The sequence below is a fragment of the Triticum aestivum genome, chromosome 5B, assembly GCF_018294505.1.
Source record: "Triticum aestivum cultivar Chinese Spring chromosome 5B, IWGSC CS RefSeq v2.1, whole genome shotgun sequence".
NCBI lineage: Eukaryota > Viridiplantae > Streptophyta > Magnoliopsida > Poales > Poaceae > Triticum > Triticum aestivum.
In genome coordinates this window covers 670,694,448-670,703,426 of record NC_057807.1, presented here as the reverse complement: position 1 = coordinate 670,703,426, position 8,979 = coordinate 670,694,448, and positions in this window count along the sequence as shown.

The following is an 8,979-nucleotide window of genomic DNA, read 5'->3' as shown; positions in this document are numbered from 1 at the left end:
ACGAGGACGAGCCTCGCCAGTCGAACACTGGGGGACAGAAAAAATTTCCACCAGAGGTCAAAATAGTGAACATGATTTACGCCACACACATACCAAAGAGGACGCGCAAACATGCACTCCGAGACGTATACGTTGTAGAACCCGTCGCCCCCAAATTCAATCCATGGTCGGCCTGCCCAATCACTTTCGGTCGCAAGGATCATCCGACTAGTATCCGGCACGGAGGTTCGGTTGCCTTGGTGCTCGACCCAATAATCGACAGATACCATCTCACCCGAGTCCTCATGGACGACGGCAGTAGTCTTAATCTGATATATCAGGACACTGTCCGTAAGATGGGGATAGACCTGTCAAGAATCAGCCTAAGCAATACCACCTTTAAAGGAGTAATACCAGGCAAAGAGGCCCGCTGCACGGGCTCTCTAACACTAGAGATTGTATTCGGTTCTCCCGACAACTTCCGAAGCGGAGAGCTAATCTTCGATATCACTCCATTCCGAAGAGGCTACCATGCACTACTCAGAAGAGCAGCCTTCGCTCGTTTTAATGCAGTTCCGCATTATGCTTATCTTAAGCTTAAGATGCCCGGTCCACGTGGTGTCATCACAATTAGCGGAAATACAGAGTGCTCCCTGCGTGCGAAAGAATACGTGGTGGCTCTAGCAGCCGAACCACTGACCAGCCTCTCCAACCCAAGTATCTAATCGGTCGTCAAGACCATGGACACGGCTAGACGTGTTCGGCGCACCACTATTTGTAGCAGCCCAGATAAACCTGAGCTTGACTAAACGGCTATACCCCCATATGTGGTGCTAGGGGCTGCCCGCACGAAAAGAATCCATAGTTCGGCTGGATCCTATTTACAATCAAATAAATTGAATTTTTATGGTTCATTAAGTTTAACCAACGTTATGCACGGTCACACCAGACTCTTTCACCTTGGCTTTTCCTTTTTTCTTTTCAGATGACCATGGTGATACACCCTTCCGAGATACGGCACAACGGAGACAAAGGCGCAGACGTGCAGCAGGGCCCCATTCAAAGGTTTCTTTTTAGATTAAGACCCTGTGTAAACCTTTTTTTCATCTCTTGTTGATTCAAACCCTCTTGGTCGGCGTTATTGGCAAGTTTATTATTTGGCGATCTAAAATAGAAGTTTCAAGGGCAGCAACCGATGTGTTCTTGGGATCTATGCCCCTACCATAGTTGCCCTTTCGTCACGCCGAATCTATGCACGTATCCATAAATTCAGGGATCATTATCGAGGGCAATATTCAGCCCAGTATATATTTTAAAGTCTGGATACCTTCGGGAGTGTTCGGCATCGCGAGTTTGGCCTTATATGCATCAGCTCCGAATCATGTCTTTGGTCAATAGTTGGGTTTGCCCGGCTCCCGTATTTTGCTACCTTACGTTCCGCTCTATCGGCTAAGGTGGCACCGAGAGAACTATTGCGATTGTGCCCTGGTTTATCTAGATGAGCACCTCAGTAGAGAAAGCCGAAAACTGACTACCATGATAAAGCGAGAGACTGGTCAACCACTCGATGACCCAGCGGAATCCTCGTGATTCCTCCGCATTAACGAAGGACCGGTTTCCCTGGTCACGTATGTACACGCACCATATTCGGATGAGCGCGGACATACTAGGGGCTATATAGTAGCCCCACCATCAAACTCCTATGGCTAAGTGAAAGTGTTAAAGCTATATAGTCTGATTGCCTTGTTCGCCGCGCTATCACCTCCTTAACGGACCAAGACGTTGGATCAAGTGTGATTACGCGCTTTTACCGAACACCCCCGCATTATATGCATGGGGGCTGAAGCCGACGACTGCAAACTTTCAGGTTATATACATACATACATGAACGGACGCACAGGAGGCACCACAATACTTTACGGGCAAAAGTATAAATATAGTCGTTATTACTAAAAGCATTGTTTTTACAATCAAGATATATGTCACTGGAACATGGTATTCTTTGAGCACTGAGCCTCTATTAAACGGGCACCTTCTAGGACTTCCTCAAAATAGTGCTCGGGCGAGCCCTGGCCTCCTGGCGGACCCCTAGTTGCAATTTCGGTGACCTCCATCTTTGCCCAACATGTCTTAACACGGGCAAGAGCCATCCGCGCACCCTCTATGCACACCGACCTCTTAGTAGCGTCAATATGCGGCACATCATGAAGAAATCGTTGCACCAAACTAAAATAACTCTCCGGACTTGGTTCCTTCGGCCACAGACAATCCACGACAGCCTTCATGGCAAGTCCGGACAACCTATGAAGCTCAGCTCACTCAGCCATTTGCTCATTCAACAGCAGCAGACGCCTTGGATTACCGAACTGCGACCAGAACAATCTTTCCACCTCATGATCTTTCTGATCTTTGAAATACTCAGTCGCATCAGCAGCACTCTTTGCTAAATCCAGGTATGCGTCTGCAGAACTCCACAATTGATCAAGAGGGACGTACTTCGGATTGTCGAACTTCGTCCGCAATAAAAAGGGCTTCCCAGCCGCGATATCTCCGGCTTGACGAAGCTCCTCCCGCGCCGCTCTGATTTCAGAGCGAGTTTCCTTGGCTGCTTCCAAGGCCTTCTTTAGGTCAGCCATTTTTTCTTGGCTTTCCCTTTCGAGGAGCTCATATCGGCTGGCGGCATTTTGCAGCTCAAGAGCCATGTTGGCTATCTTCTCTTCGCTCTGGCGATGAGCAGCCTATTCCGCTTTTAACTCTTCGGCCACCTTCAGGGCGGCCACATCACTTCTCCTGGCTTGTTCCTGGGCTCGGGCAAGTTCTGCCCGAAGGGTCTCCACGGCGGCAGCACCATCTGCAGTCAAAGCATATTATAGATACTAGCATCATGCTCCTCTTAAATTTTGCTGACCACCCAAATATACATACCATGTGCCTTGTCAAGCCGCTTGTTCACAAGCTGATGTCCGCATCCACCACGTCAGGCTGCCGCCTCAATTTGGCAAAATCAATAGTCCGGTCAGCCGCCGCACCCTCAGCCACCTGCGCATGAATGCAGTGCTATCATTACCTGAGACTATGATCCTCTGCTTGCCGCCTCTGGACGGCAACCAGAGTCTCAGGGGCTATTATCTACACAGAGCACAGCTAGCATGTGCGGTACAGTCAAAAAAATATATTACTTTGCGTACCACAAACCCTCTTAGTAGGCTCATAAAAGCTTCATTCAACCCGCTTTTGGCGGATGAGATCCTCTTAACCATCGCACCCATTAAGGTACGATGTGCTTCTGAGATAGCCGCTTGCTCCAAAAGATCCATTACTGTGTCTGGTTGTACACCGGATAGTCCCGAGCTTTTTCTGTTGGTCTCCTTAGGAGCCGAGAACCTCGGACTTCGGGCGGCCGAAGAGTTACCTTCTGGCCTTTGCGGATCAGGAGAAATCCTCCGCGATGACACCTCAGGGTTGTCCGTCTCACGAGGCGGGGAAGCAGGGGGAGGTGTTTTGCTCTCCATCATCTCCGGAAGAAGATCCCCCAAAGACGAACTTTGTGGAGAAGGGCTATGAGCCGGACTGCAAAACATATGTCTTGGTTGTTATTCTCAAAGAAAAAGCAGGACATATTTACCAAAGTTCCTTCGTTCACTTACGGCTCGGTTGACGGCTGGCCCCCTTGTGGGTGCTGTGCGGTAAGGACGCCCCCCGGGGCAAGGCCCCCTGGTGAAGGTTTCTTCCCTCGTTTGGAAACCTTCCTTTCCAAGTCTTCAGGGGCTGTCCTTTTCTTCTCGTGGGGAGGGGGATTTTAGATTCACCTCCCCGATCACCCTCCTTCGCGAAGGCACTAATTCCCCCAGTTTGGATGTGTAATGTATGAAGCCCGCTTTCGGCTTCTCTATTCCTCCCCTCATCTTCTCCTGATGGCACTTGATACGATGCGCGAGCCAGCATCCTGGTTAGTACGGGATCCGGCGAGCCTTCGGGAAGAGGGGCCAAACACCTGATCCTCTCCGCCTTTCTTATCCAGTCCTGGACGAGGGCAGTTTTTCAGAATGATGTTGTGACAAATATAATAAACATCATGTTCGGTCGCGGAGTTACTTACTTGGGTATCTGGACGGTTGTAGTTCATACCCGCATCATCGGTGGTGTCCGGACACTTTATTCGTGATCCGAAGAATAATCGATGCATCCCTTCGAGCGTCACGCCGAAGAAGTGTTGTATAGTTCGCGGTCCTTCCGGGCTGAACTCCCACATACGGAGAGATCGATGTTGGCATGGCAGGACACAACAAACTAGCATTACTTTGTCGAGACTGACATCCCTCTTGAGGAGATCTCGGATGCGGCTTTGCAATGTCAGCACGTCATTAACTGCCCCCCAGTCCAGCCCTTTGTTGACCCATGACGCCAGTTGGGGTGGAGGGCCCGAGCGGAAGGCTGGGGCGGCCGCCCGCTTTGTACCTCGGGGTGCTGTGATGTAGAACCACTCCCATTGCCATAGGTCGGACACTTCCGGGAAGGAACCCTTTGGCCATAAGGCGTCGGCACCTTTGCTTATTATAGCACCTCCGCACTCCGCGTGTCGCCCGTCGATCATCTTCGGCCTCACATTAAAGGTCTTGAGCCATAAGCCGAAGTGAGGGGTAATGCGGAGGAAGGCCTCACACACGACGATAAACGACGAGATGTGAAGGATGGAATCTGGAGCTAGATCATGGAAATCTAGCCCGTAATAGAACATTAGCCCTCTAACGAAGGGATCAAGACTAAAGCCTAGCCCTTGGAGGAAGTGGGAAATAAATACAACACTCTTGTTGGGTTCGGGAGTGGGGATGACCTGCCCTTGAGCGGGCAGCCTGTGCGGGATTTCGGCGGTCAGATACCTAGCCTCCTTAAGCTTCTTGATGTCCTCCTCTGTGATGGAGGAGGCCATCCACCGGCCTTGAAGGTTGGATCCAGACATGGTTGAAGGTCCGGAGCGCTTAGACTAAACCTTGGGTGCTGGAACTCGAGGTAGGAGAAGGGAAGGATCGAGCGTGGGGAGTAAAGGATAGGTCTTGGCATCCTTATAAAGAGGGTGAATATCAAGCGTCCTCCGCGTGGCCGTTTGGAACTTGCCTAGAACCGAGGAGTCATACTAACGACACGGTTGGGTTACCCACACCCGTATTGATGAGAATCCCGCGATAAAGGGAACACGATCTCTGCTTCGACAAGACGTGCCAATAAAATTGCCTCGCAATACGTGTAGTAGCAGGCCGGGAAATAACGGTTCGTATAATGACCGGGCCGCGGCGTGATGTCATGCTACGAAAAGTTGTCAGCAGATTAGATTTGTGGAATATTGTGCTCTCTATGGTGGTTTGTGGAATTTGTTTTGCAGAGCCGGACACGATCCTTGTGTTCAAAATCTTCTGTGGAGTATTCGGAGAAGGAACCCGCCTTGCAATGCCGAAGACAATCTGCGCGCCGGACTCATCGTCATTGAAGCCTGGTTCAGGGGCTACTGAGGGAGTCCTGGATTAGGGGTCCTCGGACAGCCGGACTATGTACTTGTGTCGGATTGTTGGATTATGAAGATACAAGATTGAACACTTCGTCCCGTGTCCGGGTGGGACTCTCCTTTGCGTGGAAGGCAAGCTTGGCAATTCGGATATGTAGATTTCCTTCTCTGTAACCGACTTTGTGTAACCCTAGCCCCCTCCGGTGTCTATATAAACTGGAGGTTTAGTCCGTAGGAGAACAACAATCATAATCATAGGCTAGCTTCTAGGGTTTAGCCTCTATGATCTCGTGGTAGATCAACTCTTGTAATACTCATATCATCAAGATCAATCAAGCAGGAAGTAGGGTATTACCTCCATCAAGAGGGCTCGAACCTATAAACATTGTGTCCCCCGCCTCCTGTTACCATTAGCCTTAGATGCACAGTTCGGGACCCTCTACCCGAGATCCGCCGGTTTTGACACCGACACTCACTACTACCTTTTTTGAATGCCTTTCATAACCACACTGCTAATGTCAAACGCTTCAACCGGGCCTTCATGGTCCTTATCCCCAAGAAAGACATCGCTCGATCTGTAGATGCCTTCAGGCCCATTTCACTTCAAAACCGTCCCACAAAAGCAATTGCCAAACTCCCCACTAACCATCTTAAACCCCTAACCCCTCTGCTGGTCCATGGAGACCAGACCGGTTTTATTAACATTAGAAGCATCGCTGAAAATTTCGTGTATTTTGCCGACCTCATAAGTTGTTGCCACACCCGAAAGGCTTCTTCCACCATGATTATTAAACTAGACTTTCGTAAGGCGTTTGACTCGATCTCCTGGGACTTTCTTTTAACTATTTTACACCACAGAGTGTTCCCCGCAAATGGTGTTCGTGGATTCAAACTCTTCTTTCTTCCGGTAGTACGGCTGTCCTTCTAAATGTTGTCCCTGGGCGTTGGATCAAATGCAAAAACGGTCTCCGGCAAGGGGACCCCCTCTCCCCTTACCTATTCATCATCGTGGCTGACTTGTTGCAACGTCAGATCCTGCAGGCTCATAATGTCGACTACTTTAATTTCATCATCCCTCTTCCAAGACCACCCGCTCGCCGTGTTGCAATATGCGGATGATACTCATTGCTCACGCTCCCACGAGGCCGCAATTTCTCTAGAAAAGATCATGGATGACTTCGCCCTTGCCACTGGCCTTGCCCTCAATTTCCACAAAACAATCTTTGTCCTCTTGCACTCTGACACATCCGTCACTAGTCTCATTGCCTCAACCCTAGGATGTCCGGTCTCCTCTTTTCGCCAAACCTATCTCGGCCTACCCCTCTCTCATATCAAGTTGCCATCTTCAGTCTTCCACCCCCTAACTGCCTCATTCTATAAATTCCTCTTTGGATGGGCTGCAGGTCTACTGTCGCGTGGTGCTAGGCTTACTCTGATTTCCTGGGTTGTTGACTCGCTACCCATCTACTTCATGTCTGTCTTTAGGCTTCCAAAAAAGATTTTAAAAGAACTAGACGCGATTCGTAGGGCCTTTTCCTGGACGGCTGACAAAAATTGCACCGGGGCACAATGTCTTGTTGCTTGGAAAAATGTTTGTAAACCAAAAACCTGTGGTGGTCTTGGTATGAATAAAACATTATTTCGTTCGTTATGAAGGATAAAATGTAATCTGAACACACCTAGCTAGCTGCCTATCTGCTTCGTTTGCGCGTGTGTATGGTTGACCTGGAGCTAGGCTAGTTAAATCAATTTGGAGTATTGCCCTGAGCTGTTGCTCCTTCCTTCCTTGCATCATCCGGTGCGTAAAGCCTAACCTGAAACGTTTTACTAATCCAACAATAATACTCACTGTCCAAGCCGTAGAGAGTAGTTAATTAAGCATCTAGCATCTAACTCCCGTGTTAAATGCAGCTCAAATATGCTCCGTCCAGGAAGAAGCAGAATCCACAGATGAACTAACTAAACTACCTCGTATAGGTGTGAATTATAGTCGCTCTGCGTTGAATTAGTGATTGATTGATGTCCCCCTATCTTAACCTTATATAGTACTAATAAGATTAAGATTGGGCATACTACTATTAGTTAACTAGCGTCATTTGGCATGCATACGTCTGCTGGCTGCTACATGCATATTGTAAGCTGACTCAGTTCCAAAACAGATGACGCTTTACAAGGGTTGCAAACAAACTTACTCCATCCGTTTCAAAATAGATGATCTAACTTTTGTACTAATTTTGTATTAAAATTAGTACAAAGTTGAGCCATCTATTTGAAATAGAGGGAGTATATAGGTAAATGGTTTATTAGATTCCCTTTGCGCCAAACATATATATTCTCATATGCAAAAGGTAGCGATCAATGTTAAACAATATACTACAAAGTAGTAAAACACAACATTATCTATTGTATACTCCCTCTGTGAAGAAATATAAAGACGTTTAGATCACTGCTATATTTCTTTATGAAGCGAGTGTATATAGTATAGTAACGGAGCGATCACGCACGAAACACATCAAATAATTTAAAGTAATACCAACAACTTCTTCCATACGGAGGAAAGGACGCTAGCTTATCCCCATCTCTGACCCTTTCTTGTGCACGCAGAATCGTTCGCCGCCATGCACAAGCAAGTCCAAGTTCGGCTCACCATTTCTTTTGCCATCCCGCTCAACCACGGCGACGCCCCTATATAAGCAAGCATTTATATGCCGCCGTGAGCACAGACAAATTAAATCCGCTTGCAAAGACAACCTCCCAACAGAGACACAACACACACACACACACATAGAGACGCCATGCCATCGACGTCGTCCAAGCCGAAGAGAGCAGGTGGCCTCCAGGGCCACAGGCCGCAGCCGCTGAGCCTGCCGACCCGGCCGTCCAAGAAACCACGCGTCGGCGGCCACGCCGGATCAGCTGGGGCTGGGCCCGTGATCGTGTACGAGCGCACGCCGAGGGTCGTCCACGCCGACCCGCACGAGTTCATGGCCGTCGTGCAGAGGCTCACGGGCAAGCAGCGGTCGTCGACGGCAGCGACGTTGCCACCAGAGGCGACGTCCGGGGCTAGGGACGGCAGGGCCTCGACGTCGACGGCCGCGGACGCTTTGGTTCTCACGCTTGGCCAGGAGCAGCGGCGTGCGCCGTGTCGTCATGATCATCCCGCACCTTCTGCTTCCCCAGGTACTGCATCATCGATATCGCCGCTGTCCCCGAGCAGCTTCTTCCTCTCCCCGGCCACCATGCAGGCGATACGAGACCTCATCAGCTGAGACACTGTCAAATTTGAAGATCGGACCGGGTGATTGATTTTCATATATACGCACAGTACATTTGTGTGACTTGTCTTAGTTCGTTCACCGATTTTCTGTCTCTCCCTCTACGCTCTACGGTCGCCAATGTACAATTCTTATTAACTACTCAATTCATGGATATGTATGCACAAACAGTTCCAAAAGCTGGCTGTCTGTACTAATCTTGACGCCAATTGAAGCTGGCTGTCT